The sequence below is a fragment of the Megalops cyprinoides genome, chromosome 5, assembly GCF_013368585.1.
Source record: "Megalops cyprinoides isolate fMegCyp1 chromosome 5, fMegCyp1.pri, whole genome shotgun sequence".
Lineage (NCBI taxonomy): Eukaryota > Metazoa > Chordata > Actinopteri > Elopiformes > Megalopidae > Megalops > Megalops cyprinoides.
In genome coordinates, this window is record NC_050587.1 from 31502501 (window position 1) to 31527590 (window position 25090).

At 47.8% G+C, this 25090-nt stretch overlaps 1 protein-coding gene across 2 annotated transcripts in view; it reads right to left on the reverse strand.

The window, feature by feature from the left end:
- Positions 1 to 9356, reverse strand: part of LOC118777417 (proline-rich protein 36) — a 72334-nt gene extending 62978 nt beyond the window's left edge. For both annotated transcript variants that reach the window (XM_036528287.1, XM_036528288.1), the window contains exon 1: positions 9069 to 9356. The gene's annotated coding sequence lies outside the window, so the exon portion shown is untranslated. The remainder of the gene's footprint in view (positions 1 to 9068) is intronic.
- Positions 9357 to 25090: the final 15734 nt, after the last annotated feature.

Below are 25090 nucleotides of genomic sequence, written 5' to 3' on the forward strand. Positions count from 1 at the left end.
ATGCACACACACACAGGCACACACACAGGCACAGACACACACACACACACACACACACACACTCCCTCCCAACTGTTCAAGACAAGACACACACACACACACACACACACACCTTCTTTATACGGTCACACTAAAATACTCTGAGGTGTACAATCACACCTCATGCATGATGCAACCCTGTTCAAGATGCTGCTCACATTACAATAAGCCAGCTTATCCAGGTCGGCTCCAGCTAAACCAGACACCCTGATATTTTTGAGCACAAACCTCTAATATGAATGTTCAGCACTGACATACAGTAAGGCCCAGAAACCCCATTTAACCTTGCCATAAACTTTATACGCTTGTAAACTGAGGTATTGAGCCGTCTGTCTCTGCATGGCAGGTGTGACAGAAGCAGGAATACATCGCTCATTACGCTGTCTTAGCAGACGCTTTAATCCAGAGTGACATGCACAGAACACTATTATTTAACATGTTTTCCCACTGCCAGTATGTTTGCCGATTCAATCCCCGGATGGGAAACCATCCGGCAACCTTTAGGTTATGAGATCTGCTCTTTGCAGCCACGTCACACTGCTGCCCACACTCCACACACAGACAGATGTGGGTAATGTCCATACACAGACATATGACATAACAAACATGACGTTCAGGTGGGCAGAGCAGAGAAGGAGCAAGCCCAATCACCTTTGTCACCTTCCATCCCTGGTCAAGGTCTTACGGAGCACTGATCAGCGGTCAGGAAGACCCTGCTTGAGATGAAAGTTCTTTGCTCTGAATGCTACCAGATGACTGGTTAAGTTATGAAGTTAACTTAAGCAAATTCTGAATCAAATATCAGCTATCCAGTCTGCCCCAGCTGGACAAAGATTGCAGGAGCATTATGGAAGAAAGGGGCAAAAAAAAACAGAGAAATGGCAAAGCACCTTCAGTTCAATAAAATCTAAGAATATTGCACTGACCTATTTGCTGCTCTGTTTCATCTTCAAGAACACTATTATTTGCTGAGTTTACAGTTTCATCCTTTAGATCTGTCGCTTTGTCTGGCCGGATCCAATACCAAGTCAGCGTTGTCATTCTGGTCACGTTTACTGATTTGTTATTGAACCTTTCCTGACCCGGTCTCTCAGTGGTCAGACACCAATAACACAGCGTGTGCCCTGTCTTTCCTTTATACAGTCTCTGATGTTCAGCACTGATGAAGGCAACATAAGGACATGACTGAATGACAGATGGATTCATTGCCAGCCATGATTAGGACAATTAATTCAATTGACCCCAAGAAACCAACAGAAACAACAGCACACTAATTGCCACAGTAATATGTGGCAAAACACAAAACTACTGTAAAAATTGAGCAAATGAGATTATTGAAAATCTGAGCTGTGGGCAAATGAGCAAATTAAATTAGCGGTAAATTAATTTGTCCTGGGCATTAGTTTTCAACTTTGGCCCTACATTATCAGTATGTCTTAAATTTATTTCACCAAGAACTCAATTATTTAATGGAACTCTTAATTGGATTAATCATTTGCGTAGCTGCAAAATTTAATTAGAATCTCTGGAGTTAGATGTATTAGGTGGCCTATAGAAGATTGTCGCTGTGAAGAAACGAGCCAAAATCGTCCTCTCTCAGGTTGACAGTGGCAGGGGCAGTAGAAGGGAGAGATCTGATTGGAAGATTCGGGACTGAGAGGGGACGTCTTGGGGTCGGGGGAGGACCCGGGTCGGTGTTCACATGTGAGAGGAACATGTGACATTTTGTGTGAGCTGCGTGTCAAAACCCCGCCAGCAAGCATGAGGGATCAACACGAGCCCCTGAACGTGACCCCAAACCGGCTCGGCTCACCTCCTCTTGTGGCAAACCCCTCGCATGCTCCGTGCCACGGCTCTGTCTGGTAGCTGTGATTCATAGTCCGTGGGGCCTGGCAGTGCGGCCGCCACTCGGCCGCGGGTCTTCCTCCTCACTACCCCACCCATTTCTTCCCGGGGGCCTTGTCACGAAGGTAGTTACATGGTCATCAGGTTAGAGCCCTGAGGTGAAAGCCTGACTAAGATGTAGTGAAAGGACCTGTGGGGGGCGGTGGAGGAGGGGGGGTTCCGTCTGAACCGGGGGTCTGGCTTGCAGAAAGAGGTTTTGGTCTCCCCGTGACTCCCCCGTGATTCTGTGTGCCACGGTGGCTGAATTACTGTTGCCTCAATGCTCTCAAGTTATTTTCAGAAGGGCCTTGAGGCAGGTGGTGGTGGTGGGGAGTGGGGGGGTTACTTATTTTTGTTTATTTTTCAGAGAGTATTTTTGTCATGGCCGCGCCCCTGTCATCCACCTCTTAAATACGATTATTAGGATTAATTATGATTACGATCACGCTCGGCTAGTCAGGAGGCAAAAATAAACTCCAGAACAGACCCGCACGCGAAAAGCATTTGTGTATTTTTAAAAACTGCGGCATTAATTTTTTTTTTCTTTTCTCTTTTCACTTCGGTTTGCCGTTGCTACAGGGTTGCAGTGATCTAATCAGATGTGACTCGCTGGAGAACACGTAATGGAGATGCTAACGACGCACGATCATTGTCTTGATGCAAAGTTTCTCCAAAGTTTGCTCGTTTTTTTTTCTCTGCCTCCGCCTTTACCCCCACCCCCCCCCCTCCTGTCCATTCTGCTGTTTCCCTCCATCCCTCCTTCCCTCCTCTGTTCATTTCCTCTCCTGCATTCTTCCCCACCTTCCCATCTTCCCCTTTATGCTTTTCACCTCACGTTTTAAGGCACTCGAAATACCTTCACATCCTCTCCACCTCTCCACTTCCAGGAACCTTTTCTCGAATCTTCATCTCTCTTCTAGCTCACTCTCTCCACCCCCCATTGTTCCCCTCCTCTCTTTTTTCCTCATCACCTCCTCCATAATCCCCTTCTCTCTGCCTCTCTCCCTCTCTCTTTCCCTCCCTCCATCCCCTGCCCCCCCCCACTTCTCTCCTGATGTTTCCCTATCCCCCTCTCTCTTGATTAATCCCTCAGTCCCTTCCCTGTATGCCTCCTCTCTCTCTCCTCAGTCCCCCCTCCCTCGACAGGGAGATTTACACCGACAGTTTAATGAACCCGGTGCTGGTAATGCCCCTTTGCTCTCCGCCGCCGTAGCAACCCTGCTCCCTCGTATTGTGTTCCCACGTTACGCTTATTGGCAGAGAAAGGATAAATCTTCCGATGGGGGTGTACAGGTACGCGGGAGAGTGATGTCAGCGGGATCATAATTCTATCTTATTATTATTAGATTTAATATTCATACAGAGAGATTACTTCTGGGCTTGTGACCAAAGTTGATAACTGCATTAACCAGGTAATAATGTTTATTCGTTTAAGTAAAAAGTGACTGTGTAAAGTCATATACTTAAATGCGAATGAGCTATACCTACACACATCGTATACCTATGCTAATGTTTAAAAAAAAAATAAAAGCAGTCACATAGAAGGAATCAGGACCCATATGAAAAATACAAAACCAGTCAGAGAGGAAGAGAGTGCGTGTTTGTGCGTGTGTGTGTGTGTGTGTGTGTGAGACTTCTTTGAGCCTTCCTTTGAGCCTGCATGTCTGCTCTGGGGAGGACTGTATGTGTGCTTGCGTGTATACCGCACACGCACGTGTGTAATCCTGGCAAAAATTTCTCTCGGGGGAAACGACACCGCTCACAGACATAATCTGCGGCGTTTACGGCGCACGCCGTTATGGGCTCTTTTATTGAGCGGCTACCTTCCCATTTAACGGTAATGAAACTGAGGCAAAACAGACAAGCGGAGGAAAAGAACAACAGGGGCTCCGGTGATTTATCTAATAATATTCCATGTTCCCGGGTCCTCGATGGCACCGCCGATGCTGCTCGCGCCGACAGAGCACCTCTGAATTGAATTGAAGGGAATGGGAGGGAGGGAGAGGCGGTGGGGAGGGTGGTGCGGATTGAATTGTTATGTAAAGGCGTGTCAGATTGGATTGTCGGAGCACGGCTAACTTTATCGGACAGGACTGTGTACACGCGGCTGAGACGGGGTGGGTTGGGGGGGGGTGCCAGGAAAAGAGGGAGCGAGACAGGGAGGGAGAAAAAGGTAAACATGGACGGATGTATTTATAGAGGAGGAGAGGGAGAAAGGAAAGCGGCCGTGGAGTGAAAGTCAGGGAGAAGCGGAGGGAGAGAGAGAGAGAGAGGGAGATAGGGGAAGGAAATAATGCCTCCATTCTGCAGTGGAAACAGTAGTGGGTGAGGGTTTTAGTGCCCCCCCCCCCCCCCCCCCCCCCCAAGACATGTGTCAAATTGGGTACTGAGCAGAGTGGTCTCGCGGGGGGGGGGGGGGGTTTGGGTGTGGGGTTTAGGGGATAAGTTAAACTCGGGCAGGGCTTGTCCTGTAATGGGCCGCAGCTGAGAGAAAACTGGTGGTGACCAGATGGAGTGAGAGGCCGAGACTCAGGTTCAATTCCACAGCATCCCCTGCACCTAAGACTCAGGGGCCTTTCGGGATGCGGAGAGCGGCACTTCGGGATTAGGCTGATGGGAGATGGTGCGTGGGTGGGTGGGTGGGGGATGTTAATTGCAATCCACCAGCAGACGTATTGATCCGGAGGGATGAGGGTGGGGGGCTCTGACGCGTGGTGGTGGCGGGGGTGGCGGTGGCTGGGGGGAGGCACGTGTTCCTCTCCCTCGGGGGAGCGTGTGCTGCCAAAAAGAACGGGGTTCCGGAAATAGCAACTCTGGCCCAGGAAAAGAAGGCGTGGGGAGAGGGGGGGGGGGGATTTGGAAAGGGAAGCAGGGAGAGAGACAGAAAGAAGCGACAGGAGCCTAGCATCACAAGGTCGGGCAGGAGCAGAGAGAAGCCAGGGAGAGGAGCTGCAGACAGGCTCTCCATTTTTTTCCACAATACTTGTGATGTTTGCATCTGCGGGCGAGAAGATTATGTCAAGTCTCGCCCTGCTAATGAGCGTCCCGAGTTTTGAACCAACAGACACGTACGGCCCTGAGCTTGCATGTCGAACTTATAATGACCAGAGATAAGCCTTCTTTCCACACGGAAAGAAGTCACCGGCTCTGCCTTGTAGACTGGCAGTGTTGCTACACCCTTACAGTGCAATATTGCTGCAGCTTTAGCAGCACTGTAAGTATTGAGCATGGAAAGCTTGTGTATAATACAATGCTGGTTTTAGAGGTCCCTTGCAGGACAATTGTATGAGTGCTGAGTCTGACACAGCAATCCCCCCCCCCCCCCCGAATGCGTAAGAACTGCTGATGCCGAGGACCTGGGTCTTTTGCCGCAGCAGGCCCTGTGCTTTCACTGGGGAGCTGCTGAAAGTCACTGGTTTGTGTCCCGGTTTGGGGGGTTGTGGACGCTCCCAGCTACAAAGGCCCCAGACGTCACCAAGCATGTGCACGCGCGCGTGTATGTGTGTGTGGTGGGGGGACACCTCCAGTCTGCGCTGCGACATGGCGGCTCCCTGGAGACCTGGTCACACACAGCGGTCACACACAGCGATGGGCAATATCGCCCCGAGCCCGGGCCAGAGGGGGTGCAGGCCACTGCATCTTCTCAAAGTGACCGGGGCGGGCATGAGCCAGCCACCCCACGGCAATACACCCCCCCAAACCCCCCTCCACCCCCTCCCCGTCCACAGGGATGTTCTGCATTGTGGCACGTCAAGTCAGCAATAACCATGCTCGTTTGCATCAAAACAACAGAACTTCACAAAGAAAAAAAAAAAGTGAGGTTATCAGCCCTTCAGCGATAGCGTATAGTGTCTGCACAAATAGAGTGACAAAAAGGAGATAGAGAAATGGGGAGCCAGGGAGAGAAAGAGAGATAGAGAGATTGTGAGACGGGGGGGGGGATAGAGAGATAGAGAGAGAGAAAGAGAGAGAGAGAGAGAGAGAACAGCAAGGTTAAATGTCTGGCTTTGAGCCTAAGCTATCTCTTCAAAATGCACACCGATGACGGGAGATAAAAGTGAGAGTGAGCGAGTGGAGGCGGGGGGTGGGGGGTGGGGGGGGGGGGGTCAGAGATAAAAGAGATGGAGGGAAGGATGGAAGGTAAGAGGGATAGGCAGGGATCAAGAAGGCTTGGAAGAGGAAGTGGGTGGACAGAGAGACAGGTAATGACAGACGCGAGATCAGGCGCAGAGGGACGGACATGCAGAGAGAGGAGAGGTGAGAGAGGGAAAAGGAGGTGGAGAGGTTCGTGCGCATATAAGCATGCATGTCATGGTGTGTGCATACACGGACCACGCGCGCATGTGTGTTTGCCTGTCATTTTCCACCTATAAACTTTACAGCCACCAATAAAAGGGAAAGGCCAGCGACTCGGCTTCCATCGCATTAAGCTGCTGTGTACAGATGGTGCTAAGGGTAATTGGATTTTGTTTCTTCATTTTTCCATATTTTTTTTTCTCCCTCTCTAAATGTGCTGTATAAATCTAATATAATCCTGCCAATTAGACAGTGCTATCCGTGCACCAAATGAATGATGCCACACTCAGGGGATGAGAGAGGGAGCAGGGGAGAGGGGGGGATGGCATGAGCCGCCCACACTTCACAGAGAGGGGACACGGTCCATCATAACGTCTGCACGCTGATACACGCACCCACATGCACACTCACACATTCATCACACACACAGTCACAAATTCATTACCCACAAACAGACACACTCGCATGTACTGACACACACACATACTCATTGTCCATACATACATTCACACATTCATTACCCATACACACAAGCTTACATATTCATTACCCACAAGCAGATACACTCACATGTACTCACACACACACATACTCATTGTCCATACATACATTCACACATTCATTACCCATACACACAAACTTACATATTCATTACCCACAAGCAGATACACTCACATGGTCACACACACACACACACACATTCATTTCCCACAAACAGACAAACACATACTCACACATAAATTCATTATCCATACACACACACTCACTAATTGGTAACCCACAAACAGATACACACACGTACTCACACACACACATACCCATACACACACTCACATTTTCATCATCCATACACCCACTCATAGATTAAATATCCACAGACACACACATAGTTGCACACTCTCTCACACACACGCTTATACATTCTTTACCCACAGACAGACACATAGCGTATACTCACACACACACACACACAAACACACATATATTCTCACACACACTCACCCATTTGTTATTGACATAGATAGACATACTCACATTCATTATCCATACACAAATAAACACACACTCACACATGCATTTTCCACACAACACTCCCGCAGATTCCCAGAAACAGCAAACAAATGCAAACACTCACGCAGGCACACGCTACCAGAGAGGCTGCTCACTGCACACGCCTTCACGTTTGATGACTTTTCATTTTTCAGTGCACGCTTGACCCTCACGCCAGCCTATTTCAACACGTCAGTCCGCTCCAAACATCCGGCATCCTTCTCTCTGACCCCCAGGTTGAGACGACCCCCGGAGGCCCCCGCTGCGAAAGTGCGGGGTCAGCCCTAGCCTGTCCCCGGCTTCCTCGGCCTGCTCTGCTCTCTCCCGCTCCTCGGAGCTCCGATTGTCCCCTCTCACTGCCACCAGCCCCTGTGCCGCACCTTGTCTTTACTCCGTGACTTTTCAATGACAGCGTTACCGTTCTGTGTTACCGCAGCGCGCGACGGTACTTTGAGTACACTTTATGCTTCAAGTCACGCGGGACACACGCCCCCCAGCAAACTGCAGCGGTTATCAGGCTGTTAGAGCCCCTGATGGCAATTAAAGGGAAAGTATAATGTCTCCAGGCTCTGCATTCAGGTGAAGGGTGGAGAGGAGGTAAGGTGGAGGCAGTGAGGATGATGGTGGAATTTGCTGCAGAGTTTCACGTTGTCAGCGTGTACACCTCCCGACACACACGCATGCACACACCCCATCTCCTGTCTGTTCTGTATCCCTCCAAACCTCGTGCTGTCTTTGCGCGTATGTGTGGTGTGGTGTGGTGTGGTGTGTGTACAGCTGTGCATGTCTGTTTCTGCATTTGTGAGTGTGTATGGATTTGTGTGTGCCATGTGTGTATATGTGTACTGAGGTGTGTGTGTTTTTCTATGTATATGCAGCATGTATGTATACAAAGTATATGTGTGGTGTGTGTGTGTGTGTGTGTGTGTATGAGTGTGTGCCATGTGTGTGAAGTACGTATTGTGTGCGTGTGTGAGTGCATTGTGCGTGTGTATATGTGCCTGTGAACACTTGTGCGTGTGTACATTTGTGTGCAAGTGTGTGTCCATTTGTGTGTGTGTGTGTGTGCATTTGTGTGCAAGTATGTGTGTACAATTGTGTGTGCTTTTGTGTGTGTGTGTGTGTGTGTGTGTGTGTGTGTGTGTGTGTGTGTGTGTGTGTGTGTGTGTGTGTGAATGAGTGGTCGTGTGTATGTGTGCACACAGGTGCACAGCACCGCGGGAGAGCCTGGATGCATGGCACAGGTGCGGGGAGGAGGAGGTGGAGGAGGACGTGGAGGAGGAGGTGATGTTGCTAAACTCCTGCCGCTCAGCCGTCCTCTCCATTTCATCTGCCTCCATCTAACACCACGGCAGTGTGGGCCAGGGGCTGGGAAACCAGGCTTGAAAACAAAGCCATGGGTTTGCGGGCTTGAATCCAGAATGGGGCATTGCTGCTGTGCCCTTGAGCAAAACGCTTAACCTGAATTGCTTCAGCAGATATCCATTTGCATAAATGCATCAAAATTACAATGGATGCTGACAACAGCTTATCAGATACAGAACATAACAATAATGAGACTCATGTGAGCAAATTTAGTGCTTCAGATGAGGTGGCTGTAGGCACCGGAGGTTTGTATGCGAGATTGCTGCAGGTGAGAGTTGGACTTGCAGTGTTATACACCGCGAGTCAAACCGCCAGTGTGTGTGGCTAAGACTCAGGAGCCAGCAGTTGGGGGGGTCAGACTCAGGCACAGACACAAAGCCAGAGACAGAAACAACAAGTCAGAAGTAGAAGTCAGAAGCCGGCCAGCCACTCACCGTCAACTCCCCTCCGCACCTCGACAAAGAACGGTAATCCTCCTTCGTCCCCGCTTCTCCCGGGTGCGTGTTATCCCTGCTTCCCGCGCCCGCCTCCCTTTCTTGGTGTCTCTGCGTCTCCTCGCTCCTGGTGCGGCGCTTCTTGAGTGATAGGTGGAGTTCAAGTGAGACCCGCTCAACCCCGCGCGGGAGGACTGAAGGGGTCAGAGCTCTCCAGCATCTCCCCTCCGACTCGCTCTCTCTCGCGCGCTCTCTCTCACTCACTCACTCACTCACTCTCTCGCTCCTCCTCTTCTATCTCTCTCTGGCTCTCTTTCCCTCTCTTTCCTCCCATTCTCTCACTCCCTCCCCCTCTCTCTCGAAAGCACGGTGAGCCCTCCGCTGTCTTTCAGCTCCTTTGAAAATCCCATCTGTCCCCCTCTTCTTCTTCTTTTTCTTCTTCTTCTTCTTCTACCTCTCCGGCTCTCTCTCTGCTCCTTTGAATTCCCCCGTTTGGACGGCCGGCGCAGCGCAGGGTTCGTGTGTGTGGCTGAGAGGGAAGGGGAGTGAGAGAGAGAAAGAGAGAGAGAGACGTGCACGCGTGTGTGTATGTGTGTGTGTGTGTAACAGAGATGGACAAATAGGAGACTCTCCTTCCACAGGAGAGCAATGTGTCTGCCTCTCTTTCTGCTCCTTCCTTCCTGGCACTCTCTCTGTGCTCCAGCGTGAGTCGGTGTGTGTCATCATCAGTGGAGAGAGAGGGAGCAAGAGAGAGAGAGAGAGAGAGAGGGAGGGGAGGGAGGTGGGGCCATCGTGCGCGTGTTTCTGTTTAATTAAAAAACAGAGGATGCACAGCTGAGGAGAGAGAGGGAGAAAGAGGGAGGGAGGGAGGGAGGGAGGGAGAGAGAGGGCAGGGAGGAAAGGGAAGGAGAGGGAAAGCGTGGACACATGGGAGAGGTGGGGAAATGACCGAAGCGGGCAGGAGAGAGGACAGAGGAGACGGAGGGGCTGGGGGGAGGGCAAAGAGGGCGATTCCCAATGGAGGGACAGAGTCATGAGGGCATGAAGAGGTGAAAAGATAAGGGAGTGAGAGGAGGGGGAGAGGAGGGGAGAGCGGAACGCAATGGCTAAGCAGGGAAGCAGGGAAGTGCACCGAATTTAGGCCGTGAAGGGAAGTCAGGAAGACGAAGGAACGGAACAGGGAGAGGAAGAGCAGGAGGAGGGAAAGAGTGGCAGTATAGGGAAGGGGAGGGACAGAGGGACAGGAAGGACAGAATTTAGAGCAAATGGTAAATGGAGAGAGAAAAAAAGGTGAGATTACTGACAGCAGAAACAGGGCGCAGAGGAGAGAGTTGAGGGTGAGGGTGAAGGGTAGGAAAGGGGAAGAGACACTCCCAGAACGACAGGTTGAAATTCTCTCAGACTGCGCAGTTTGCACGCAGATTGCATGGGAGGTTTGTCCCAGTGTCGGCTGCCCTAGAGAGCGGAGGGCACACGTCCCGGTGAGTCACCCGCCACTCACCGCTCGGCCTGGGCACGCAGACGGCAGCGCCCTGCCGTGGCCTGCGTCAGACTCCCAGCGCACACATACCCGGTCGGGCTGAGTCACCCGGCAACGGTCGGGGACCCGTGCCGGTCCCTCGTTGCGTGTGTGTCCGGGCTCAAGCTAGGACAGCGCCCGGTTTCAGTCAACACGCCTACACGTCCACAGACAGCACGCGGAGCCAATCGCAGATGTCGGAGGCGGGGCAACACGGGGAGGGCGGGGCGCGGGCGCACGGACAGTGCGCTGCGCCAGCCGCAGAGCGCATTGGTGCCCGGGACAAAGTGCTGATGAAGGGTTTACAGGCAGAAAGCTGGGGTGTGTGTGCCCATTCAAGTGTGCGTTTGCGCGCGACACAGACCGCGAATGCTGAGCAAGAAGTCTGTACCCCTCACGGCGCTCAGTGCACATGCTTCGGAAAAAAGGAAGGAAGGTGCGCATGCGTGTGTGTGTGTGAGTGTGTGTACGTGCGTGTGTGTGTGCCCGCGCGAACGCGAGCGTCTGATTGCGTGATTGATGAACGAATTGATTCGAAATGCTTCACCTCGTCCTTCCGCAACCCTTCTCTCTCTCTCTCTCTCTCTCTCTCCCCCGGGGGAAGCCGCTGTCACACACACCGTTCATCCCATCAGGACGGTTTACCTCTCCCTCCAAAACTTACCAAAGGAAGATAAAGAGATAGCGGGGTGTCGCCCGGGGGTACGGAGACGTATCGTCGGAGCGTGTGACTCATCACTGAACGATTAAATGTCTTCCTTCAGCGCTCTACGTTATCTACCTGTTTACTTATCTGCACTTATCTCTCTCTCGTCTACCCCCCCCACCCCCACCCCCCAGTCTCACTATCTCTTCAATGGTCTCATTTCTGACTCAAAGGTACCTTGTTGGCAGCGCATTGGTGGCAGCACACCCTTGGCTGGGGCTTAATGCACCCAATTCCTCCATGTCTGAACAGCCTCAAACTGACACATAATGGAGGAGCTGAGAATGAATGCTGGCTTCTGTTTGAGGTGGGGTGGGAGGGAGGGGGGGGGGGGTTGAGTGTGATGAAGAGGGAAGAAGCTGAGGGCTGTAAATTCAGGGCCCGGAGGGGTGGTGGGGGTGGTGGTGACGGGGGGGGTTGAATACAAGCGCACGGGCTTTGTCCTCGGCCCTGGTTACCACGAGCAGTATGAGCCTGCCGGCGGGGTCGCACGGGGACACTAAGACCTAGATCCTCTCACTCCCAAAGGAGAGCATGTAGCCTTAGCCGTATAACCGAACCCAAACCCCCCCCCAGATGAACACCCCTCTGCCCCTGCCGAATCTACAAGCCCCATCGCCAGCAGGGAGGGCAGTCTCCCTGTGCTACGAGAGGAATTTTGTGCCGCGACAATGCCACTTCGGACGCGAGCTCCCGACAGTAAATGGCTCATTGTTCTGTTTACGCTCAACAAAAAAAACAAAAACAAAGAGTTTTTCAGCGCCCTCCTCGGTCGGCGGTCCCGCTGTCGTTAGCCGTGGTGCGCAGCGACACCCTGCCTCACCGCCACCCCCCCCCCCCCCCAGCAGGCGCCGACCGTGATCTGACGGCCTTGTTTCGGGCGTGTTATGAGTCAGAGAATTACGGCTTAAAGGATTATAACATTCGAGTTAAACATCCGTCACAGTGGGTCGTTAATTACTTTGTGATCCCAGCCAGGGAGGTGGAGGTTGCATGTGACCCTAATGCAGGAGCTGGAGCTGAGTTCGGCTGCTCTCTGCTTAATCCTCACAATCCTGACCCCCGTCCCCAAGCCTGTCCCTCCCACTCCGGTACGCTTTTAAAAATGGGTTTCCTTTTTCAATTCGGCTATGCTTCCATCTCCCCACATACAGTGTCTGGCGGTGCCGATGGAGATCCACAGACTTGCTCCCCAGTTAGGCTACCAGACATCTCATAGGGACTTCCATGTGGTGGTTGCCTCTTCCTCAGTCTGCAATCTGGACCAGCCATGTCCAGGATGGAGGAGGTCTGGACCCCGGCCCTGCTGCTGGCACCAGAAGGCTGAGTGTCTGGCTTGATCTGGTTTCCCATGAGCTCATGACCGACTGAAGATCTATTCCTATTCAACAAGAAGGATTACCAAACTGTCACCTCCGACATAATAGAAAAGTGCTAATCAATTGGACCCTGAAACAACCAGGAATCTAGCACTGAGAGGACCTTGAGTAACCTCAGTAAAAGTCAGAGCTGGTTAACAGTGGCCGGACACTCTGAAAGCCCAAAATCATATTGCTTTATTATCCCCAAACTCTTAAGAGCTGACTCATTGAGGATTTTCAGATTCCCATTGCTGAAAAAGCACCACATAGCTTCAAAGTTGTGTCTAACTTGGCTAATTAAACCCATGTGGATTATTTGAAGCTATATGCAGAGTGCTACTACAAAGTGCACGCAAAAGGATTAATTGAACCTATGTGGACTATGTGGGTTAACCTGTGCAATATTCCCCACTGGATCTAATTGAACCATTAAAATAATGTTGATTCCACTGATTCAGTATTATGTTGTAACTGTGCCTCTAATTGCCTTTTAGTGCAATTGCCCTTGTGTTATCACTGTGCAATCATGTTTCTCTGTCTGCTTCATTGTTATAATTTGTCATCATGCTGTTTTCATTTTATCTGTGGTATTCAATTTTTAATTTTGTAATTATTTTGATATTATTTTTGACTCATTTCCCATGCCGTGCTCCGCAAATTCTATGTGCCAATTTCATTGCAATGGGCGTTATGTTCAATGAAATCTGATTGCTTACTTCACTGATAGATGTGAACATCGCTCACAATGGATAATTAACATCCCCATTCCAACAGGAAATGAATGCCCTCTAGTGGTGAGCAAAAGAACTGCATGTGATTGATTAACAGACAAATTCATCTTAATCCCCCCCTAAAATAACAAGGGCCAGTCTCGGGTCATATTGGCTCTCCTGGCAACAAAACAAACTTACAATGATATTCATAAATCTGCTGTAGATTCTCCCGGCTCCAAAGTGAATCCTGACAGAGTCCGTTACTGCCAGCTCTGATCAAACCATCAATCTTTCCTTAATGCAATATGCAGAGAGGGAACCGTGGGTAAAGGTCCATCTGTGTCCGTTTTCTGAAAAGGTCTTTATCGTTGGGCAATCGCTTGACTTAAAACGTGATTGATGACCATGGCTGACAGTAATTTGCTGGATTCCCATAAGCCGATTTCCCACATTTCATGTCCACGCGGGACTGTAGAGGAACATGATTACTCATCTTCATCGTGTCTGGTGATAAGGTAATGTCTGAGCCTGTGTCTGAATATGTAACGAGAAGACAGTTCCCAACCCCTCCCTTTTTTGCTTCCTGCTCTTATTGAATAAATTTCCCAATAAACCCTCAATATTTTTGTGACTTTACTTATCTTTCTTTTTCTTCCATCTTTTTTATTCTTCCTTCTCTACTCCTTAGCTGGGTCAGGGGTCGAATGGGTGACTTTCTCTCTCTCCCTTCCCTCCACATTCGTTCCCTAACTGGCACAGTGGCGGAGGTATAGCTCTCCTTAAGAGACCTCCATTTGCATTGTGAAAGTATTTGAAAGCCAAGCCAAAGAGAAAGGGGCACAAGTTTCTGAAACTCACTTAGCATTTGTCGCTCGCTATCCCCTCATTCTGAATTAAGTCTTCCATATGTATAGATACAATGCATGAATGTTTTAATTTGGTTATTGGCATGTGACAGGCCTTCTATATCATTCAAATGGCCAGTTTTGCTTTCGTCTTGTTTTTCTTGACAAAGTGTTGTCATGGTTTACATACATTACATAGCTACCTAGCTAGCTATTCAGAGGGCACTATCTAGCTAACCCAGTTATAACAGGGAATCGTTTTATGGACTGTGTTTTTACTTGGCCTGCGGAATTGGATAAAAACACATTATTTATGTGAAGGGTAAAATCCCTTGAATTTCTATTTCAAAAATAATAGTTGAGGTAAGATTGAGTTGATTCATCGACATAAGTAATCAGCTAATTGCTTTTCACCTGTGTGACATTTCCATTTGTTTCTTACGTCATTCTTTTTTTCACCAGCTCACTGATAAAAATAAAACAACAGATGTTTCTTTAAAGACACAAATAGTGCACAATAGCATGGAAACATTGAGGGGAACCAGAAGTGACTGCAAACACTGTCTTTCTGGAAAGCTGAGAGCAAATCTGAAGTAAAGAGGGAAGGAAAAAATTGTGTCCCAAAATAACAATTCAAGTGTGGAACCACAGATTTTCTATAGCTTTGTCCCCATGTCCCATTTTTGCTCGCTTGTCCTAAGGACTTCCCTTCAAAATGATGTGACGGCACGTGGTCGAGGGTATCCCAATCTGCCAAAAAAGGAACTTTCACTTGCTGTCAGCCGCTCCCCTCAAGTGACTGTTTATGCATGTAACATAAATATGGACCTCACAGTCAGTCTGCTGCTTTTCACACTGGAAGTTCAGTGTCTGTGATTGTCGAAGCAGAAAGTGTTCCGATTTCCCAACTCGCCGTGAACAATTTCAAAGGGGCGTGATCAAAAACAACATCCACAGTCAGCATAGCATTGCGGGCAGCACCGGAACCTCTTGCGACCACCCAGAAACCCCCTAGACAGGGGACAGAAGGAACGCGGGGCCTGGACGTGTGGTCATTATGGAAGAGAGTATCTGTGGTGGCACCGAGCACGACTCTTGCATAAAGCAGTGTGTTGTGGATAATTGGGGGGGGGGGGGGCGCAGCTGCTGTGTGGGAGTGAGCAGAGAATAGTGCCTCTTAACTCAGTCCAAGTACCAACACTCATTACTTGGAGCGTGGGGTTTCTCCTTTTTCCTGGATCCACGGTGCACGTTCCTGTTGCGGTGTGATTCGGACGTCTTCCTTCGCCGTTAGATATGCCCACCTGAATATTCATGAGAAGCAAGACGGAACAAGTGAGGTGATGCGGTTGACAAAGTCCAAAAAAAAAAAACAGGATGTTTATGGCAGGTGAGGCCTAACTCAAGGCTCCTCTCCTGATGAATATTCACGAGTAGGGCCTTGCACTGTGGGACGGTGGGAAGAGAAGAGCCGAGGATGAAAACGCTTGTGTTGAGTGAGCGCACCTTCTCCTCCTTTCGATCTTTAATCCTGTTTGGTTGGAGTAAATAGCCAATGTTTGAGCAGTCCACCTGGTGCAGTTATCTCTCTCCAGGACATGAAAGGAGAGAGAGGGAGCAAGAGAAGAGAGAGAGAGAGAGAGAGAGAGAGAGAGGGGATGCGAGGGAGGAGTAGGGGCGAAGGAGAGGGGGATGACAGCAGACATGCCTCTGAAATCTGTCAGGTTTCTTCTCCCTTCTCCCCTGTGAGCTGTTTATCTGCCTTCATGGCAATAACCGCCAGCATTCCCAATGCTGAAAGCAAGGCCATGTGCAGAAGTGAGGCCAGACAAGCACTGGAATCCTAATGGACCAGCCTCCTCTGTGGACACAGAATTGAACAAATTGAACACTCGACACCGCACTGAACATTGCGCTGCAGCACTGAGTTCACTTGTTAATGCACTTAATACATTTCACTGTGATGAGCGCTCTCACCAGTCCAGTGGTTACTGCTAAATAATATTACAGGAGTGTACAGTGAGTTGAGTGTGTGATACTGAGCATTCCTTTTTGGGCCAGACAATCAGAGAGAGTGTGTCTGTGACCTGATTGGTGGTGTCTCATGTGTGTGTGTGTGTGTGTGTGTTTAAATGTATATGTTGCTTGCAGGCTGACAGTGTGTGTGTTTATGTGTGTGTGCCTGTGTCTGAGTGTGATACCTGAAAGCTGATGGTGTGATGCATGTGTAGATGTTAGTAACAGGTTAATTTTGTGGGTATGTGTGTTTATGCGTGTTTATGCGTGTTTTTGTGTGTGTGTGTGTGTGTGTGTGTGTGTGTGTGTGTGTGTGTGCGCGCGCGTGTTTACGCATGTATGTACAGGTATGTGTTTGCATGTGTATGAGTGTATGCAGCATGCAGCGGTGCTCTCCTCGCTGGCTGTGCGGGGCTAGGCAGTTTTCCATGGGAGTGTTGCGTGCACTCTCTGTCACAATGAATGTGATGGGACCGAACACGTCCTGGGAGAAGCAGGTTATGTGACCTGACACGTAGGACACAAAGGCCCAGTCACAGTGCCGCCCCCCCAAAGAGAACAGCCGCTGTGTTTACTCAGGCCCTCCCCGTCCCCCGTTTTTCTCTCCTCTCTCCGTCATTCTTCCTCCCTTTTTTTTTTCCTGCTCTTTCCCTTCACCCCCTTTCATTTGTTCTCCGCCAGTGGCCTTCTCCCCTCTCTGCTATATTCATTATTCTTTGTTTTATTTATACTTCCTGACAAAAGTATCAAGGCGCTGACGTGATGAATGGGCTTTTGACGTGTCCCCTGCATGGGTGCAGTTAGATGGAGAGGGAGCGAGGGAGAGGGGGGGACTATTATTGACACGAATCTCGATTACAGCACTGCTGGGTGCTGCAATATTATGTGTACGCTGTTACTATGTGCCTGGTCTTAAATAGGCCCTCTTTAATTTGATAATCGGAATCGTGAGTCATTAGACACACAAAATGAATGCCGTTATGATGCTGTCTAGCAGTCGAGTTGGGAGCCCCTGTCAAAATCAAATATAGGAATATAAAACCCCAGATTTAAGCAATTTATTTTCTTTGTCAAAATATACTCAGAAAAATTAGAAATATTTATAAAAAATACCAGACATATTTGAATAATGCATGCAGCTTTACCAAAAAGACATTATGATCTAACAGAATATGAGGAAGTCTATTTAATGGCATGTGGATCACACGAGAGATAAAACTGGACAGTAATGGACCTCCCATTTTGAGATGATTCTGACTCGTTCTGAGTCTTAAAAGCAACTAGGGAATTCATTTAAGGAAAAGGGCATGCTTGGATATGCTTTGTACTTTAAATTTTGGCTTACGAGAGCCATTTATATGGTGTTTTTACACACAACAATTTCCCAGGGGGATCAGTTTCAAATACTGGCTTTTCCAGAGAGCAGCATAAATTTCAAGCTCAAATTGGACACGCAGGTAAGGTGACAATTGGTAAAGTACACACAGGATCTCGGGGAGCAGCCCTGGGTGTACCCTCACACAGCACAGCGTCCACTGCCAATAACTTTGTTTTTATTTTTACGGCTCTCAACTTCTTGACGTTAAACTGCAGTTTTGACCGCATTAGGCAATGAGGCATGCGACCTTATGGAACAGAGAAGCTTCAGCTGGTTGGGTTTGTTGAACTCGGCTAATCTTACCTTGCCACACAGGGCGGCTTGCACTCACACGCTGAGCAGCGGGCAGGCCACTGCGAGGCGGGGGGCAGACGCAGGTGTGAAAGCAAAAGCAATTAGCGCCCGGCTCTCCCCGCTCTTTTGCAGCTCGTTTTTCGGGACGGAGGGAACAGGTGGTCTCTCGTGGCCTGCGAGCAGGGTTCTGTTCACCCACAAAAGAGCGCCACCCTGGCCAGATTTCACTGCTTCTGCTTGCTTCCTTGGAGAATGCCATGGAGAAATACATTAATCATTCTTCGCCTTGATCTCGCTTGTAGGTAACACCAGTGGAGCCTGGAATCAGTGGAGTACTTCCGCGTTGATGGTGACTACGTTGCGCTGACCTGACCCTTCTGTGGTCATCGGAGGGATGCCTTGTGAATGAATGGATTTGTATGTGTGCGCATTACTCTCAGAGATGTCATTCTGAAGAAGGAGCATCAGTCCCTTGTGTCTCAGATACAGTATTAGAGAAAGATGCTCGTGACCTCCCAGCTGGATTGATGTGTGTTTCTCTGGGTCATCATGCCCTGTAAGATACGAGAAAGCAGCAATACAAATCTAGCTAAACCTTGTTTCCTAAGAGCCGAATTGATCCATTGAGAGTGGGTAAATAAATCAAATGACCCATTCTTGCTCTCAGAAGGATTCATGAACGTATTGTAAAGTGGGCCTATGTCATCCAAGTAACTACATACTATATAAGCAATAACTTGAATGAATGTGTCAATTTACATACTATATGAAATGTATATACTATATGTAATGTATATACGTTGCACTAAATGGCGAATTTTTAAATTGTATTAAATTTAAAATTGCTCATTTAAAATTGTATTTCGAACATTTAAAATTGTACCGCATATCGACGTGTATTATTTCTTTTAACAAAGGGAGAGACATTTTGCAGGATCTCAAATCAACCGGCAAGAGTTGCACTTGGCACGGAGGAGCTCAATTAGGACTGCGCTCCAGGGCAGAGGAGGTAGGCCATTATTTCCGCGCGTGTCTGTTTATCTGTGCGGGCGGGTGTTGTGGGCTTCGTTAAAAGTTTCCAGAGAGTTTCTGCGCCGTTTTCCCCTCGCAGTCTGCAGGGGCTGAGTCAGTCAGTCTGCTCCGTGCTTGCACAACGTAACTGCGGCAACCCTGCTGATGTCATATGCCAGCCAACGGTCGGCTCTGATTTTATGCACACTGTTGTTTTTTTGGAGGTTTTTTTTTTTTTCATTAAACAAGCAATCCCTGAGCTGCACTGCTGAGGCACTTATTACTGATGCTATGCTGGCGTCTCTGTCAATTTGCCTGGTCTCTTAGGAAGGGGGGGCGGGGGGGGTGATTGCAGGGGGAGAGGTTTTGTAGTGAGATGGAGATCCAGGAAGAGAGATGACAGCTCAGAAGTCATGTTCTGGTCATGACCTTTTGGCGGGTTGGACTTGTCTCTGTGACCTTTGCTGGTATTTTTGTCTGCCGAAAGCACTTACTTGTGCGTTAGGAACAGAATGTTATACACTGAATTAGGAACACATTGTCTTTCTCCCCATTCAGTATATCCCTCTACTGAGACTATTCTTAATAAGAATACATTCCACAAGCCCATATACTGCAATAGAGTTAAGGGGAAAATAGACTAAGACAAGAAAGTGTCTGTGGCTCTGTCACTGTTTGTTAGAGTAAATAGATGCTTTGACCAAGCACTGACCCTGAAACAGTTTCAGCTGCTTCAGTTTTCACGTAATGGCTAGCTAAAATAACAGGTCCAGAATTAGGGGTAGGTTAAACGATCCTGGAACAGCATTTTCAGGCAGGAAGCACCAATAGCATATTCCAATTCCATTACCAGAAAGCCATTTCCAGTCCTTCTGTTGTACTCCCACGCTACCAGAAAGACCTCAGATTAAGACTCCGTCTCTGCCTCTGAGACCCGCTTTCAGGGGCAATCACCATGTGTGAGCCAAGGTGCCAGAGCCCCAGGTAGACGGCCTGCAGCGAGGACATTATCCTCCGGGGGTTTCTCTGGCTTGTCCAGGCTGCAAGCCTCCTAAAGGCTCCACCTTTAACAGCATTTCCACTCCGCGGATGAAACCCCGTCCGTGTGCTAATGAGCTCAGATCTCCCCCAGATAAGGGCAGGACAATGCAGTGCTGCATGGAGAAAAGAACTGTGTGTCGAGTTACAATTGCTAATAAAGCTAGTTTGTATCCTTGAATCCTGATGAAATAAGACATTATGTCAGGGAGGGTGAGTGTTTTGGGGGGAGGTGGGGATTAGGAAAGAGAGAGAAGGCAGAAGGTGTGTCAACAGTGAAGCCTCTATAAATTGCCTGGACGGAGTGAGGTATTACTCTCCTGTTAAAAGCCTCGGGGTCATATATCAGATAGATTTCTGCCAGCACAGCAACCCCGGAAAAGAGTATCACTTTGCAGATGCTTGTTTCAAATCACACATTTGCTCCTGCCTCATAAATGCGCGTGGAGTATCGTTTGCGTGTGGCGAAGCCGCTGTGTTTCATTTTTCCTCGGCGGAGTCGTCAACAATCTTGATTTCGAATGAAAATCGGTGTCCTGTGTCAACATGCAAGCAGCCTGTTGAAACACAGCAAGAGACAGATTCCTGTGATGTGATAACCCATTGGGAAAAAATGTCTCATTACTTTTTCTCATTACATTTTCTCTCGCGCCGCATTTGTCTCTGTGCGCATTTTGATTGCGTTGTTGTGTGAGCGGGTGTGTGGGAGTGATTTCCTCATAAGCTTTCCAAAGAGAGGATTGTTATCGTGACGCTGGATCAAACACACACTCCATCTCACTCTGCTCATATTTACATGCTATCTCACCCAATGGCAGGGCTCTACTTAGTTTGCCATCTCTTGGTACATTACATTACATTACTTTCATTTAGCAGACTCTCTTATCCAGAGCAACTTGCAGCACAATAGAACATAAGTGTATCCGTTCAAGTTGAATAAGCAACTTGAGAAAGGTGTCAGACCAGGCTAACAACACTCCTAGACCAGCGAATGTGACTATTTAAGCCTGACCCCAGGTTAATTTGTGCAACCTGACGAGACAAGGGAAGCCAAGTATACTAATCACTAGATCACAGAATCCAAAACACATAGCAACACTATACATAAAACTATGAGCAAGTACTACAGGTAGCATGTATTAGGGGGCGGGGATTCAAGCAGAACCTAAATATAGTCTGAAGAGGTGGGTCTTCAGTCTGATTGTGTGATTGCTAATTTCCTGAGTCTGTGCTTTACCTGCCACTGTGTGCAAAGTAACTTTTCAAAAATCAGCCGAGGGGGCCCTTGGCATTCAGCGGCACTGTGAGCTGCTGGGGGGAGCAGGGAGATGAAGGGGGGGGCTTCCCCTTCCCACTCGATTCGCTTGTTGCCTTTAATGCCTCTTCTTCGTTATTGGATTTGCAGTCAAGGTAGCAATGCCAGGGCAGAGTGGTTCTCCTGCAAAACATTTTGTTCCCCCCCAGTGACTATTTATTTATTTACTTCCTGAAGGACAAGCCGAGTCACTGTGATCAATGCCTCTTCCCTGTTTTTCCCCTAAATCAAATGACTCCCTTTTTTTTTTCTCGGTCAGCTACTCCCCGCACAGACACTTCCTCTTGAACCCCCACCAGCAGCAGCACCACCCACCGCCACGGTCTCTCTCTTCTGTACCCTCTGTGTTTTAAGCTCGGTAATTTGATTCCCCATTTTCCACGTCTTATGCTGGTAATTCAGTTAGAGAGACGGCGAGCAAAAGAGAGAAATGTGAATCGGTTCAGAATTCTAATTCAAGATTGATGGCCGTCACTGGCAGTGCTGTGACTCGACTCAAGAGTGTGATCACATACAGGTACAGGTAGTGTACTATTGCAGTGCATGAAAAAATGTGTACAACTATTTTCAATATTATATTTGTTCATAATTCTATAATGATTCATTGATAATTACAGGTTTTAGGCATGTGGTGGATATTATGCTGATATGTTCTGGCAGTGTGCATTTTAGTTTTCAAATTGAAAATCCTGTCAATGGTTCCCTGTGGTTCATAATTTTGCCTACATGGTCCACTGTTATTATGATTATTATGATTATGATGATTGTGACTTTAATTATGACTTACTGTTAGTAGTAGTAGTGCTAATACTAATGACAATAATTCCTGGCTTTTGACTCACTAAAACAGTGCTTCTTATCATGAAAAAGAGCATTTGCTTCACTCATAAAAAATTCATCCATGCCAGTAGATGATAAACAATGAAATCCAAAATCTGAAAAATATATCTGAATATTTGTCAAAACATTCAGCTTGTATTTTGAAACATGTCAGTCATTTGTACAGTTCACATGTGTGTGTGTCTGTGTGTGTGTGTGAGGGTGTGAGAGAGAGAGAGCATGCCTGATATAGCCTATTCTCTCATATGTTCAATACATTCTAATGCACACACTTGCAGTTAGGGTGCTGGTGTTATTTACTTGTGAGGACGTATTTCTCAGGTTAAACGATCTGTCCTTTGCTACTTCTGGAAATGGCTGAACGGAGCAAATAGGGGGCGTGTTTTTAAAAGGATGAGTCCTGCCCCCGACCCCCTCAGTCCTCGTATTTTATCTGCAGGGACAGAGGGGGTCACACAACGCAGTTTCTCACTCCTAACAGGGTTATGGGAGAGCTGGAAGACGCAAGCCCGGATGGTGATGCTCATAAATCTCCCTGATGTCTCCCCAACCTGTCATTAACATTTTAACAATGAGACCTGTTACTCTTCCCTGCGCTCTGTTAATGTGGTGCGTCAGTCGCCGGCTGGCAGGACTGTTTAAAACATCATTAACTCTGACATCAGTGGGTGGGGCAGGGGGGATGTGATCACCTCTGTGTGCGTGTCTGTCTGTCTGTCTGTTTGTAGGGCAGGGAAGGAATGTTAAGGGTATGGTGCGCCCTATACTGAGTGCCACTCCAATTCTTTCCTTTACATTCCTGCCTAAGTATTTGTCATTTGCAAATTTTTCTCATACGCGCCAAGGTATGTCAGGGGTTAACTGGATTCAGAGTGTCTGCTTGTTCTATTCCGAGACTTTTCGTATCCAAGCATGTTTAGGCTGACACTGAGGCACTGAGAAAGGAACAAGGAAAGAACAAGCCTACTTTATTGTTGTTTTCATTATTGTCACAGTTTTTTTATCAGTTATGATTTGTAATTATGTTTACTCTCCTTTTACCCTTTTCATTTTTAATTTCCTATCTCTATTCTTGTATTTGTGTTGCTCATTTTGTATTTTCTTATCGTGCATTTTTTTTATCCCTGTGAAGTGTGTTGTGACATTGGTAAATGCACGACATTAATACAATTTGACTGATTTGATTTGAAGAAGAGGTTAAGACAAGTGCAGACAGATTACAAAGCAAGGGAAGGAGAGGCACAGGGATGGAGGTGGGGAGGATAAGGGAAGGAGAAGAGAGAAAGATAGATGTATTTTAAGCTTCAAGATGACGAGCGAGAGTGGCAAACAGAGACAGAGATGTTTTCCCATCTATGCAGAGTTATCGCTTGGATTGTTTCACCTTCTGCACCATTGCGCCCGAGAAATGGAGATGTACAGAGAAAAACCCCCCCTGCTGGCCAAAAAGCAGTAACGCAGGACACAGACTCTCCTCTGTCACGTTGATACGGCCGTGTTTCTGTTTGTTTACCACGTTTATACGTGCCTTCATAATCCTGATTTGCGTGTCTCAAATCTCCTTGCCACTGTAATGTTCTTAATTAAATCGCGCTTTAAACATAGTACGCAATGCATTTTGTATCAGACTCTGCTCCTGAAAACCTGTCTCTCGGTCCACCCATCTTCAAGCATTTCCTTAAACACTCCCTGACTGGAAATGACACGGACCGTAATAGTATTGTACACCTGTGCTGACAGCAGTAAGACACACAAGTCCACAGGTCTGCCATTACATTCCCACTGTACCTACCAGCAAGGTCCTGATTGCCTGGTATTGTCACCACAAACATTAGTTTACATTTTCTGTCGGCAGACAAGCAGCTGCATTTCTTCTATTAGGCTAATATATTTTAATTCTTTCTACCTTATTTACCTCCCTGTCTCTCTCCCATTGACACAGTGGTTCTGATGCACATGGATGGGCATTGTTCGAAGCAGGTTTAATTTGCATGAATATAAGAATAACGATATTCATAGCAGTGGGCAAGAGAAATAAATCCATATTGAAAGTTGGCTCCATAAGGGTTAACATTTCCTAAACATCTTTGCTTGGAGATTTGAGCTGTTCTTGATTGTTCATTTCTGTGACATCCTCACTCTATATCAATATTTTTAATTAATCAATGCAATTAATTCACAGTTTTAAGTGTTTATAGTTCAATAATTGCCATCTTTAATAAAGAAATGTATCTAAGGCTAAATCCCTTTTTTTCCTGTTATGAATCTACAGTTCAACGCCCCATTCAATTGAAGCTGCTCATTCGTCCGGCAACCAAAGTGATGGATTTCCTACATCCTCTAGTGGCCTCTTCAGGTACTGCGGGCCGCACATCCCCACAGCACTTAATGCGCACCGTAAAATTTCCAAACTTAAACTGACAGGTCTAATTCCCATAGCTGGAAAAAAGGGAACTATCAACAGTGCAACACTCTCGTAAATCAGTTTAAGCAGAGGAGATGAAAACAGTAAAAGACAGAGACTGAAGCCCAGGAGACGAAGGGGTGTAAGGTGTGAGCTTTAATGTAGTTAGTAGTCGTCAGTTTTCACACAGCTTGATGGATACCCGCCGAACTCGGGGGATTGTAACAAGTGATACAGAGACACTCCTTGAGTCGCGCACACAGATCAAGACAATCCATCATGTTCCACAAGCCACAGACTGGAAATCCCCACAGATCCCCGTGGCTCCGCCAGAATCTCGCCCTCCTTAGTCGTGACTGACAGAGTTATATAAATCAATTGGTTGATTCATTGGCTGTTTTTTTTTTTCACCTTCATCGTCCATCGATCTCAGTTTGGAGCCAGTTTTGTGTGACTTTGTGCGATCTTTTATGTTTTATTGTAACTGGTGTTTTAAGTCCTACCTGAGACAATCAATCCCTCCTAAATGTTTGACAAAAGTAGGGATTTTACATTCAGCATGTAATGCTCTCTAATTTACAT